The sequence below is a fragment of the Capra hircus genome, chromosome 23, assembly GCF_001704415.2.
Source record: "Capra hircus breed San Clemente chromosome 23, ASM170441v1, whole genome shotgun sequence".
Lineage (NCBI taxonomy): Eukaryota > Metazoa > Chordata > Mammalia > Artiodactyla > Bovidae > Capra > Capra hircus.
In genome coordinates this window covers 28,521,031-28,535,248 of record NC_030830.1, presented here as the reverse complement: position 1 = coordinate 28,535,248, position 14,218 = coordinate 28,521,031, and the positions used below count along the sequence as shown (strand labels likewise).

Genomic DNA, 14,218 nt, shown 5'->3' with positions numbered 1-14,218 from the left:
TTTAATGTCTTGTTGAATTATGTGCTTTTAATATTTAATACAATATTTTTCAGCTTTATTCTTAAGTGAGATTGGATGTTAGGTTTCTTCTTTAGTGCTATCTTTGTAAGATTTTGATACAATGTTTTGGTTTTCTAAAAATAATTTGAAATCTTTGTTTATTTCTCTGTGCTCTGAAACAAGTTAAATAGCACTGGAATTATCTGTTACTTAAAAATTTGAAGCAACTCATCCATGTAGCAATCTAGGCTGTATTTTCAGCAGTGGCCAGTGGGAACAGAAGTCAAGGAGGTGGGTGGTAGATCTTTATTAATCTTTTCCATTTCTTTTGTGGTGGTTGTTCTCTTTCATATCTTTGTATCTTCTGGAATTAATTCTGTTACTTAGAAAATGATCTTCTCATTCAAGTCTGCAAATACATTTAAAGACATATTTAATAGTGCTTTAATATTAAATATTTCAAGAAAAATATCTACTTTTGCTTCAGTGACTACACTAAAGCTCTTGACTGTGTGGATCACAACAAATTGTAGAAAATTCTTGAAGAGATGGGAATTCCAGATCAAGGTCTTTTCCAACGAGTCAGCTCTTTGCATCAAGTAGCCAAAGGTAGGTCAAGAAGCAACAGTTACAACCAGACATGGAACAACAGACTGGTTCAAAATTGGGAAAGGAGTACATCAAGGCTGTATATTGTCACCCTGTTTATTTGACTTATATGCAGAGTGCATCATGTGAAATCGCCATGCTGGATGAAGCACAAGCTGGAATCAAGATTGCCAGGAGAAATATCAATAACCTCAGATACACAGATGACACCACCCTTATGGCAGAAAGCAAAGAGGAATTAAAGAGCCTCTTGATAAAAGTGAAAGAGAAGAGTGAAAAAAGATGACTTAAAACTCAACATTCAAAAGTAAAGGTCATTGCATCCAGTCCCATCACTTCTGGCAAATAGATGAGAAAACAACAGAAAAAGTGACAGACTTTATTTTCTTGGGCTTCAAAATCCCTGCAGATGGTGACTGCAGCCATGAAATTAAAAGACGCTTGCTCCTTTGAAGAAAAGCTATGACAAATCTAGATGGCATATTAAAAAGCAGAGACATCACTTTGCTGACAAAGATCCATATAGTCAAACTATGGTTTTTTCAGTATCATGTATGGAAGTGAGAGTTGGACCACAAGGAAACCTGAGTGCCAAAAAATTGATGTTTTTGAACTGTGGTTTTGAAGGAAACTCTTGAGAGCCCCATGGACTGCAAGGAGATCGAACCAGTCAGTCCTAAAGAAAATCAATCTTAAATGTTCACTGGAAGGACTGATGCTGAGGCTGAAGCTCCAAGACTTTGGCTACTTGATGCAAAGAGCTGACTCACTGCAAAACACCCTGATGCTGGGAAAGACTGAAGGCAAGGAGAAGGGGATGACAGAGGATGAGATGGTTGAATGGCATCACCAGCTCAATGGACATGAGTTTAAACAAGCTTGGGAGATGCTGAAGGGCAGGGAAGCCTGGTCTGCAGTCCATGGGGTCACATACAACTGAGTAACTGAACAAGAACAACAAATATCTTCAGAATGTGTGTTTTTTTCTAATTTCTCTTTTATAATTATATTCATGATTGGTGATGGTTTTTCCTTTTGTCTTCTTCATTAAGCTGGGTTGGGGTTAGCACATGGTTAAGATGAAATGGGCTCCCTTGTAAGAATACCTCGATTCAAATACTGTCTCAATTACTACTTGTCCTTAGCGTCTGCATCTATAAATGAGTGTATCCATTAGAGCAAATTAGGTTATGTCATGGAAACAACCTCACCAACATCTCCCTGACTCGCCCTCCACTGTTCCCCATGTTCACTGCAGGTCATGCTCATCCTTTCATTGTGTCGCATTCTCTGTAGGACCCCAGCTAGCAGAGCTGCCTCTTTTTGGAATCTTGCCTGACTCTTAGCAGAGAAGGGAAAGAAAAGAACACAGAGGCTCAGATGCCGGTTCTTAAAACTTCTGTTCAGAAGTGATATATTACACCACTTCTGCTTAGATTTCACTGGCAAAAGCAAGGCATGGCCAAGCCTGCATCAACGAGGCAGACCAGTTTAATCCTTTCCAAGGAGGGACATCAAATATCTTGAGGGATTCTACAGTCTCCTGGGGTAGATGATATTAATAAATTTGTTGGATCAGTCCACACAACTTCCTATGCAGATGCCTAAGCATAGTAAGGGCTTCTCAGGTGGCACTATCCACCTGCTAATGTGGGAGACCCAGGAGACTTGGGTTTAAACCCTGGGTTGGGAAGATCGCCTGAAGAAAAATAGTGGCAACCCACTCCAGTGTCCTGGCCTGGAAAATCCCACGGACAGAGGAACCTGGTGGCTACAGTCCCAACTGAGCATGCATGCGCATATGCAACCATAGTAAAGACTCACTAAATGTTTCAATTCATCAAATATCACAGAACACCTCTTATAGCCTATGCACGATGCCAGGGATAGACTGTAAGTACAGGGGTTCTCAGTTACAAATTTGTCCTAGCCAATTCAACCTGAAGAATTGAATGATTTATCTGTATTATCTGTTTCTCAGAATCTGCAGGACAGCCAGAGAATTTGACTTTCAGACTGTCAAGGCATGAACAATCCGCGGTCCAAATGCAGACCTACTTCAGGCAGAGCTCACAGCCCCATGATGACATGAGCACAGGCTGGTCCCACATGGCTGAATGTCAGATGCCAGAACCTTCACCACTCTTGTCTTTTAAACACTTGAGACTTTCACCACCATCCTGGCTAAGATGTGCGTTCCTCACGGATCCTGCTTCTTCATACTGGTGCTTCTCAATCAGCTTCAAGCAGGCTAGCGTGAGTGGCAGAGCCTGGACCACTTGCCTGAACTCAAGTTGAAAGGGAAGATATGTGACTTCTGCCTGCTTTCTTCAAGATGTAAGACTCACAATGAAGAAAACTGGCCAAATTTTAAAAGGCAGTTGGAACATACCCAATGACTACACCCATGATAAGCATCTACCTCCTACTGTAAGGGAAAAGGCCCTTACTCTTGTGGAGCTTTGTAGTTCAATAGAGATACTGATATTAATCAGAATTTTATCAGATATGAGTGTAAAGGGACTATACACAGTTCTGTGAGGGCTGAGAAAGTTCAGGCCTAGACCGATGGTCAAATGTTCCCTGAGGAAGTGTTAATTGAGTTGAGTTCTGAAGAACGTGTAGGATGGGGGCATTTATCCAACTCAAAGTGAGAAAATAGCATAAGAGGCAGAGGGGAGGATTTGAGCAAAGGCCCTTCTCAGGAAGGAGCCAGGAACCTCAGGAGGGACTAAAAGAGAAGTCCTCAGGTCAAGTGGGTGGAAATCTTGTGGTAAGAACACTAGAGAAGGGGCTTCCCCGGCAGTCCAGTGGTTAAGACTGCATTGCAGTACGGAGGGTATGGGTAAGAGCTAAGGTCCCACGGGCCACAAGGTAGAGCTTAAAAAAAAAAAAAACAATTTAACTATATCTATCTGTCTGTCTATATAAAGAAGACTGCAGAGGTGGGCAGGACTACCCCCTTCAGACTCCCATGCAGAGCTCTGAGATTCTCTCCTTGTTGGGGGTGGGAGAGGAAGTAGGGGAGACCATGAGGGGGGCGTTATCCCCACCACTTGTGAGTCACTTCGTGAACAGGAGACAGGAGCCTGTATAATTGTAAACTTTCCCCAGGGGCTCTCGTGCACAGTCAGGATTCAGACCCGTCAGTCTGGCCTCATACTTCAAGTGACTTTTCCAAGGGTATCAGTAAGGCCAGTGGGAGAGAAGGATTGTTCTTTAAATACGTATCATTTGCCAAGCGCTGTGCCTCGGCACTACAGAAATGACCTCACAGGTGGGTGTATTTGCATCTAGGAGGGAATTCATTCTCAACATCGTTAAGTAGCTTGCTCAAGGTGGTTCAGGTAATAAGGAACAGGAACAAACTTTGGGGTTTTTTTAGTATAAATTTATTGATTTTAATTGGAGGCTAATTACTTTACAATATTGTATTGGTTTAGGAACAAACTTTGTGCTCACAGCTCTCTGGTTCCAGACCCCACAGTCTTCCCAAGATAGTGTGTAGCCAATGCATGTTGGGGGAATGAGGCTCCAGGCCAGTGATTCCCCAAGTAAGGTCCTCAGACCAGCCATATCAGTGAAGTATATTCAATATCCTGTGATAAACCATAATGGAAAAGAATATGAAAAAGAATGTCTATATATGTATAACTGAATCACTTTGCTGTACAGCAGAAATTCACACATTGTAAATCAATTATACTTCAGCAAAATTTTTTAAAAAGAAACACTATAGCTTCTCAGGCTCCACTCCAGACCTACTGAATCAGATCCTCTGAGGGTGGGCCCAGGGAGTTTACCTGAGTCTTAGTCACTCATTCAGGTGAGTCTGAAATACACCAAAGTTTGAGAACAAGTGCATAAGGCCAGTCATTCTCAAGGATATTTGATGAAGGGCTTCTAAACCTACGTTTACTACTTTTCATGCCTCTCTTCTTCAAACAGGAAAAGCTGTTTTAATGGGGCTTTCTAGAAAGAACTTCCCATTGCTTCCAAGATCCTGCTGTCAGCAGCAGCCCAGTGAGGCCACACCGCTCCATACAGAACTGGTGTTTTCACAGATGCTATTGCTCTGCTCTAAAAATAGTCCAACGGGGCCTGCCTCAAGGGCCTGTGAGTAACAGCATATGCTTTCTCCCCTGCCCTGGAGAAAAAAGAGCAGATGAGGAAAAGAGAGACTTCCTGTCCTTTTGTATTTGTAAAGGGGGTGGGGAGTGGGGTGGGAAGAACTCTCACCTTCTTTCATAAAGGAAATCTGGCAAAAGGGGCTCTAACTAGGCACAGTTACCCCCAAGAAAGCAGGAATCCATCAATGCCTTGTGCAGTTCTTAGGAATATTAGCAGCTGAAACCTTGTTGGAAAGAACATGGTAAAAAGAACCAAATAATGCCATTTGCAAGAGACACAAGAGATGGGTTCAATTTCTGGGTCGGCAAGATCCCCTGGAGTAGGACAACTCCAGTATTCTTGCCTGGAAAATGTCCTGGACAGTGGAGTCTGGCAGGCTACAGTCAGACGCAATTGAGCAGCTGAGCAGATAGGCAATGCTGTTTGCAGCAAGATGGATGGACTGTCATAGAGATTGTCATATTGAGTGAAGTCAGACACAGAAAGACAAATATGGTGTCGCTTATATGTGGAATCTTTTTTAAAAGGGTACAAATGAACTTATTTACAAAACAAAAAAGAATTATTCTTTACTGAAGTACGGTTGATTGACAATGCTGTTAGTTTCTGCTATACAGCAAAGTGACTGTTATACACATATATACATTTTTTTTTATATTCTTGTCCATTATGGTTTATCCTAGGATATTGAATATAGTTCCCTGTGCTCTTAAGCAGGACCTTTTTGTTTATCCATCCTAAATATAACTGTTCACATCTACTAACCTTACACTCCCAGTCCATCCCTCCTCCTCTCCCTTCTCCCTTTGGCAACCACAAGTCTGCCCTCCATGTCTGGGAGTCCATTTCTGTTTTGTAAATGGGTTCATTTGTGCCATATTTTAGATGGGACATGCAATTGATATCATATTGTATTTCTTTTCCTTCTTCTGACTTACTTCACTTAGTATGACATCTCTAGTTGCATCCGCGTTCCTGCAAATGGTATTAGTTCTTTCTTTTTAAGACTGAGTATATCCATACCACTTCTTCTTTACCGAACTTAAAACTTTTGACCCCCAAATTTATACCACAGTAAAATGAAACTTTTGAGCAAGACTTGCCTTCTTGGAGCACACACAATCTAATAAAATGCAGGTGAATGAGAATTTTGTCTTTTAAAGTCCAGAGTGTTTGTTTTTATTTTGGAGCACTTTGAAAAATGTCGATACTAGTTGCTTCTTCCTTAAGGACGCAACCTTCCTTATTTCATGCAGTCACTCACAAAAATTATTTCCTTAGCTGACAAGCCTAGAGATTCAGGCACAGACATATCTCATTCATCTTAATATATCTCACAGTGACATTACTAGCAAAATGCAACAGGAAAATAGCATTCAGTTTTGGATGGCCTTAAAACGTGGAGCAAAATGAAGCTAGCACAATCCTCATACTGTCAGGCCTGTCTTTGAGGCAGATTTTTAGTGGCCTATAAATGAAAAGCCTGCAGCTAGAAAACACAGGGAATTCCAGAGTTCTGCCCCCAAAATTCCAAGTGTTATCCCTATTTGCATAAACCAGGGATTTTTTAAAGCTACCACAACAACCCAATATTATGCACTGAATCTATTTGAAAGGTCTGTGAAGCAAATAGAGAAGGAAGCCTTGCTTTTTCCTTTTTTTTAAAATTGAGTGATTCTAGGAATACGGAACATCATGGGAAATGCTGGGCTGGATGAAGCACAAGCTAGAATCAATATTCCTGGGAGAACCTCATATCAATAACCTCAGATACGTCCATGACACCACCCTTGTGGCAGAAAGTGAGGAAGAACTAAAGAGCCTCTTGATGAAAGTGAAAGAGGAGAGTGAAAAAGTTGGTTTAAAACTCAACATTCAGAAAACTAAGATCATGGCATCCGGTCCCATCACTTCATGGCAAATAGATGAGAAAACAATGGAAATAGCAAGAGACTTTATTTCCTTGGGCTCCAAAATCACTGCAGATGGTAACTGCAACCATGAAATTAAAAGACGCTTGCTTCTTGAAAGAAAAGCTACGACCAACCTAGACAGCATATTAAAAAGCAGAGACATTACTTTGCCAACAAAGGTCTGTCTAGTCAGAGCTATGGTTTTTCCAGTAGTCATGTATGGATGTGAGAGTTGGACTAGAAAGAAAGCTGAGCGCTGAAGAATTGATGCTTTTGAACTGTGGTGTTGGAGAAGACTCTTGAGAATCCCTTGGACTGAAAGGAGATCCAACCTGTCTATCCTAAAGGAAATCAGTCCTGAATATTCCTTGGAAGGACTGATGTTGAAGCTGAAACTCCAATACTTTGTCCACATGATGCAAACAGCTGACTCATTTGAAAAGACCCCGATGCTGGGAAAGATTGAAGGTGGGAGGAGAAGGGGACGACAGAGGATGAGATGGTTGGATGGCTTCAGTGACTCGATGGACATGAGTTTGAGTGAGCTCTGGGAGTTGGTGATGGACAGGGAAGTCTGGTGTGCTACCATCCGTGAGCTTTCAAAAAGTCAGACATGACTGAGTGACTGAACTGAGGAATATGGAAGATGTTTCTGTTAAACAAACAAAAATACTAATGCTGATTCACCGCAGACCTAGAAAAGCAAAAAAGCAATTTTATATTCCTGGTGATGAAATTCAGAGGGAGATAGAAAGAGACAGAGAAGTATGCCACCTTTGGGATTATTGTGTTGTTTTTTCCCCCTTCATCTTTCTCGCCTAGTCTTCAGTATGACAGATTCTTGGCAAACTATAGTGAAAACTGCTCTGCTACTGTATTTAGAAATTTGGGGCTATAAACTACCTGCTAGGTGGGTTTGAGGTCAACTGATGGGCAAAGGTGCTTCTTCTAAGTCCTTAGTAGCATGCCAAATGCTATAGAAAACTGAGATGTTTAAAAACTGGTCTGAGGACTTCCCTGGTGATCCAGTGGTTAAGAAACACCTTGCAATGCAGGGAGCAAAAGTTTGATCCCTGGTCAGGAAATGAAGATTCCTCAAGCCACAGAGCATTATTTGTACACCACAACTGATGAGCCCATGTACCACAACTAGAGTCTGTGCATCTCAAGGAGAGATCCTGCATGCTGCAACTAAGACCCAATGTAGCCAAATAAATATTTTTTTAATGGTCCCTATGCTGAAAGAGTTCCTATACTTTTACGGAAAAAGATGATCACAAATGAAGCAAGAGTGAGCCAATTAAGCATTAAATTCTTACACTTTCTGGCATGTAGTGCAAGTGCTTTAAGATTTCATAGAGAAGGAGAATTCATCAAATTCCTTAACCTGAATCTACCCCTTCCGCAAGGCCAACTCCAAGCCTTGAGGCTTTCATGCCAGGCCAGTTGGCACTTTGCTTTGGTATTAACCATAAAGACTTCAGACATTCATCACTTACTAGCTTCCAGTCCAAATAAACAGACATGTATTAATAAACGACCACGTGCAAAGTACTTCCTGTCTTTTGAGGACACCGCAGTCACTGAGAAACCATTAGCGAAGAAAGCATTGAAGAAATCATTCTTGAACGACACTTGCTTTCAGTCTTTGGATGCGGGCTGCTGCAGGAAGGAGCCGTGTGGCTTTGAGCAAAGCAATTCTCTTTAGCCAAGGTAAATATTCCAGAGCACTGACAGCTGAGGGCATCCGCGTGCAGCACTCCCAGCAGGTAGAAGAAGCAGACCTTCAGTGCTGACAGGGAAACGAGGCAGGGTGTCCCTGCATACACTAGTCTTTCCTTTATACCACTAAGTCCATGCCTTTCAGTTCTGGAAGCATCTCCTCTAGAATTCCAGGGAGGGTGGTGAGGGATGGAAAGATTCTTTCGAGGGAAACTTAGAAGAGGAATGTTAGCCCTGGGCACTGCAGCTGGTTTCAGGGTCAAAACTGAGGGTCGTGATCTCCTTTCTCTTCAGCCATTGTTCTACTTCCTGGTCAGCACTTCTGGGGTCATGGCATCACCCACGTCCTCACCCCTGAGGAATCTCAGCTCTAATCATCCCTCCTTTATCAGATTGTGGCTTCTGCACTCTTTCATCATCAAACAAGGGAAGTTTGAGAGGTGCCTAGGTGAATTACTTAGGTTTCTCCATTGTATAATAGAGGGGCTTCCCAGGTGGCTCAGTGGTAAAGAATCCACCTGCCAACCCAGGAGATGCAAGAGACACAGGCTCCATCTCTGGGTCAGGAAGATCCCCTGGAGTAGGAAATGGCAACCGACTCCAGTGTTCTTGCTTGGAAAATTCCTGGCAGGCTACCGTCCATGGCTTCCCTGGTGGCTCAGATGGTAAAGCGTCTGCCTGCAATGCAGGAGACCTGGGTTCAACTCCTGGGTCAGGAAGATCCCCTGGAGAAGGAAATGGCAATCCACTCCAGCACTCTTGCCTGGAAAATCCCATGGACGGAGGAGCCTGATAGGCTACAGTCCATGAGGTCGCAAAGAGTCAGACACGACTGAGCGACTTCACTCACAGTCCATGGGGTCACAGAGAGTTAGACATAACTGAGCACACACACGCATTGTATAGCAGAAGCCCTATTTGATCCTAATATGAGGGTTAATTACCCCTTTGGGACTGTAACATGACCTAGCATATACAGCCACTGACCCTTGAATCACGCTCAGGTTTCTCCCTCATTCATCAGACGGTTGTTAGGGATTCTCTGCATGGTCATCTGTGAGAGCTAAGAGAGAGGTCCTGTTGCAACAGTACGCCTCATCTCTTCTACCCGTGCTACTTGCTGAGAAATCTTGCTTGTCAAGAAATCTTGACTATTTTGATTACTCAGAAAAATTGTTATTTTTCTATAGCACTGGCCTTGCTCATGCTCCATCCTTCTCTTATCTTACAATCAATGGTTATTGGACCTATCCAGCTTTGTGACTCGGTGGGTCTAACGAAACTCTGACCATGATGGACAGTTCTGACTCCACGATCTTTGGTGTCTCCTGATCAGTCATTCCATCACTGCCGCACAGCACAGTCAAAAAAAAATTTTTTTTAATTAAAAAATTATTTTTAAAAAGGAGATAGAAAGGGAAGGAATTTCAAGGATAACACTCATTTCCTTTGTTCCCCCAGAACATAATATTCTTTTTCTCTTACTACCCCGCTAGGGGAGCTGCAGTCCACAGGGTCGCAAAAAGTCGGACACGACTGATTGACTGAGCTTAACTGAACTGAGGGGAACAAGGTGATATTTCAGAGGCTTCCTTCCATCCAGTCTTCCCCATTACACTAGGCCAAGAACCAATGTCGAGCAATGTCAACCTATTACCAAATGTATCTTCAATTATACACTAGAGACTGGAAGAAAGACTCCAGACTGAGTCCACACGGTGGACATTGAGTGAACATTGTGCTTACCAAGAACTACCCAATTTCACTATCTTCAGAGTTATAAGAAATTTCCCATATTTCCACATATGGCACCTGTGAGAATATTCTCTCCCACAAGAATACCTGCCAGCTCGCCTCTGGTCTAAATATTGATAAATGCACTGCTGTTTTGTGCCGGACACTGTCTAGTGGTCAGGGCAAATCCCCATTGCCAACTGAGTGGCAAGTGACCCAGATCCAAACTCTCACCTTAGATTTTGCTTCTCAAACCACTCTCAGCACCAACTGTCATGGGCGGAGTTCCCAGGAAGCAGATGGGAGACAGAGAGTAGAATGCAGGAAATCTATTCCAGATTGTTCCTGAGCATGACACCTGTGGAAGAAAAGAGTTCAGAAGCAAGACTGTGCAGAAGGAGAAGCTGGGCTAGAAGGCAGTTTGGACAAAGCATCTGTTGACCCACTGGGCAGCTCAGAATCTGAGATGACCTGGAAGGCTGTGCAGAGTCGGGGTGAGGGGTCAGGCATTGCATCCACATCAACTAGACATTGGATACAGGCTGACTCAGGAAGAAGGTCTTCAATTTGAGCAAGGTAACCCTTCTTAAAAAAACTGAGGGCTCTGTGGACATTGCTCCCTGAAGCTTGAGGAAGAGGGTCCTTTAGTGTTAACAAGGGACCTAGATGACACATTGCAGCATTCACACCAGCCACTTTCTTCATTGTGTAAGGAGATGGGGTAACTAATGAGGTCCAAAAAGCTTTAGAGGACCAACTTTGAACAGTGGCACTAGAAGGCCATGTGCCCAGAAAAGTACTGTTGGGTTAAAAAAAAAAATGTGCAGATTAAATTGAAGAAAGCTTGCTGAGTCAGCAAGGTAAGCTGTAGGAAATGCACCATATGAAGATTCAGGAGACAAAGATTTTGACCTTCTCTTCCTCAGCTACTAAGTGATGGGTAAAGTCACTCTCTTTCTCTGTCCCTCAATTTCCTTATCAGAAAATGAAAGATATACCTAGAAGATAACACAGGAAAAAACCTAAATGACCTTGGGTATGGCGATGACTTTTTAGATACAACACCAAAGGCATAATCCAATGAGATACAATGGCACAATTATTAAAATGATGTGAATTCAAACCGCTGACAACACCAAATGCTGCTTTGGAGAACATGGAGCAACGGGAACTCATTCGTGGTTGGTGGGAATGCAAAATGATACAGCCACTGTGTACGATAATTCGATGGTTTCCTACAAAAGTAAACACACTCCTACTATACAATCTAGTAATTGTGCTCCCTGGTAATTTACCAAGATGAGACCAAACAAGAACAAGAATTACTTAAAGCGAAATAGCCTGGAGTCTTGAGAGGGACAATGTAGAGCAGGTATAATGTGCAAGGGCCCAAATTTAGGTTGGAGGGGCATACAGAAGCTGGATCATATTAAGCTTCCAAGGCCCTGTTGAGAACTTTAGCTCAGAGCAATGGGAGGACATGGAGGAATTTTGAGCAGAGTACGGGGTGATTGCAGCTGCATGAGAAATTTTAGCTATTTTAAGTTTGCGATTACAGTAGTAATTCAGCACTGGAATAAATTATCAACAGAGCTTGGGGGAACATTCTCCCAGAATAAATTAAGTAGACAGTTAAGGAAGATAAATAACTTCACATGGGAAAGTTGCAGAAGAGAGCACCAGGGGGCTACAAATGAGGTCAGAGTTGGGGGTGGGGGCAGGGCAGTTTAAACAAAGCAAAGATTTCAGGCTCTTGCCCCTGAGATTGAAGTCTTCAAAGCGGGAAAGGAAGGATAGACACTTTGGTTCTTTTGTCACAAGCCTAAGGTCCATTTTGAAGGAATATAGGAGCATTTTCCTGTTGTATCTTAGGCTCACTAAGACGCAGGTTCAGTTCAGTTCAGTCACTTAGTCGTGTCCGACTCTGCGACCCCATGAATCACAGCACACCAGGCCTCCTTGTCCATCACCAGGGTAATAAGACAATATTTCAACAGGGTAGAAATGATTATGATAGTCAAAAGAACTCACCCTGACATCCACCAAGACTTTTTTCAGAGACTCCTCCATCCACATCAATGAATGATCATTCCCCTGGAGCACCTTCTGTGCCCAAGGTGGGCAACTCATGAGAAAGAGAAATAGGAAAGAAGATAGTTTTCAACATATTCTCAGGGAACTCTTTCTTTTTCTATCCAGTCTCCCTAATCTCAAACTAAACTCTGTGTGACTCCTTTTCTTTTATTTCACAATTTCGGCCACTTCAGGACAAATAGTTTCACAGCTGGAGTGGGGAAGCTTGTAAAATTCTTGGTAACAGTGGTCCATGATAATCATTTATAAGTACTTCCTAATTCCATTTGTGAAGTGAAGTCACTCAGTCATGTCCGACTCTTTGCAACCCCATGGACTACATATAGCCTACCAGGCTCCTTTGTCCATGGGATTTTCCAGGCAATAGTACTGGAGTGGATTGCCGTTTCCATTTGTATTTAGTAATAACATGAATGTCTACTGATGGCATATTAAGTGCCTTGCTACTATAAATTTTATGTTTTATACACACAGCTTTTAGGAAAGTATTGTCAGAAATAGTTACTGAATGAGAGACTGAGCAATAACTGGCAGTCATCATTAGGCAACCAGAAACTGACAAATCATGTGAATGGCTCAATTAGAGAATCAGTGAAAGAGAGTCCTACTAAGTTAAGGAAAAAAAAAAAAAAAAAAACCCTGATTGTACACTTTTATCAGAGAATAAATCTGGCTGAAAAAAAGGGCAATCCTCTAATAACCTGTATTGAGAGATCTCTAAATTGGTTTGACACCTTGAAAATGCAAGTATATTCTGACTTTTCCATAATCATGGATTTTTTTAATCCCTGGACCACCGTTTTCCTCTCTGCCTCATATCTTGAAATAGTGTAGGTTAACTTCAATTCCCAAGTGGATGACCCATCCAAAACAGTAATCTTCCCTTTACATGGCATCAGTTATGAGGACTGAATAAGCTTAAGTCCAAAGAGCTTAGAACAGTACCTAGAACAAGAGGAAGTGTTACATAAAATTCCTTATTGTTGTATTTCTTTCAGTGCTCTTATAGAAAAATATGACTCTGGTCTAGAACATAATTCAGGTGTTCTTGGTTCCTTCGGCAAATATACTTATACACCCACTTCCATTTCATTTTTATTTGGGGCCAAAATATTTGTTTTCCTATCATACTTTTCCAGATTTTCCAGTGGAAGTCCCCCATAGTGGAAGATTTAACTTCCATGAGTTCTGGGTCTACCGAAATCATCCATTATTGAAATAAGTCACACCTCCTTTCCCATTCCTTTGGAAGGATGGTTCTACTCAATTGTTACCTGCTCATGATCACTACAACATCTTGTGAAAATCTGGACTTCACGTCTTGGAGCCAGGCCTGTACCTCATTTAGTGAACTTCATTTTCCCTGGAGTTCTGACTTTATAAATTGTCCAGTTGTGTTAGTCATTTCTACCTCCTCCCCTTCGATCACACTGCCATCTTGAAATCTGCCAATACTCAGGAGAGCTTACTCTGATCTTATTTAAGAAAATTGCTGGAAACTGTCCTTCTTTGTCAGGGTCAAATACGTGTTAGGCATTACTACTTGGGAATTAAAAGCATGTGTGACGGGCCTTGGAGTTTACCAACTAGAATTCCCTCCAAGCCAGGAGGGACTTGGAAAGGATAGCAGAGATTTAGATGAAATGACTTCTGCACTGATTATGCGAGCCACCAAGCACCATCTTTCATTTTTAATCTCCACCAGGCAGAAGTCATCAAAACAAGTCAACTTACAGGGCCTATGAGAAGATTGTGTCTCAAGCAGCCTGGATATATGGTTTATAGGCTTATTTGGAATGGGATATGGAGGTCTTACAACAGTGCCAAGAGACTTCCCTGGTGGTCCAGTGGCTAAGATTCACACTCCCAAGGCAGGGGCCCAGGTTCCACCCCTGGTTAGGGAACTAGATCCCACATGCTGCAACTAAGACCCAATGCAGGTAAATAAATAAGGCCAGAAGACAGCTTGCTCAGTCAGGAACTATAGCAGGTACTGGCATGGGTCAAAAACAGAA

At 42.3% G+C, this 14,218-nt stretch overlaps 1 long non-coding RNA gene across 1 annotated transcript; it reads right to left on the bottom strand.

Moving 5' to 3' along the window:
- LOC108633443 lies at positions 305 to 12,277 on the bottom strand. The gene is made up of 3 exons (XR_001917071.1): positions 12,141 to 12,277; positions 10,344 to 10,467; positions 305 to 409 (listed from the first exon to the last, which is right to left on the bottom strand). It is a non-coding gene; the product is annotated as an uncharacterized LOC108633443 (long non-coding RNA).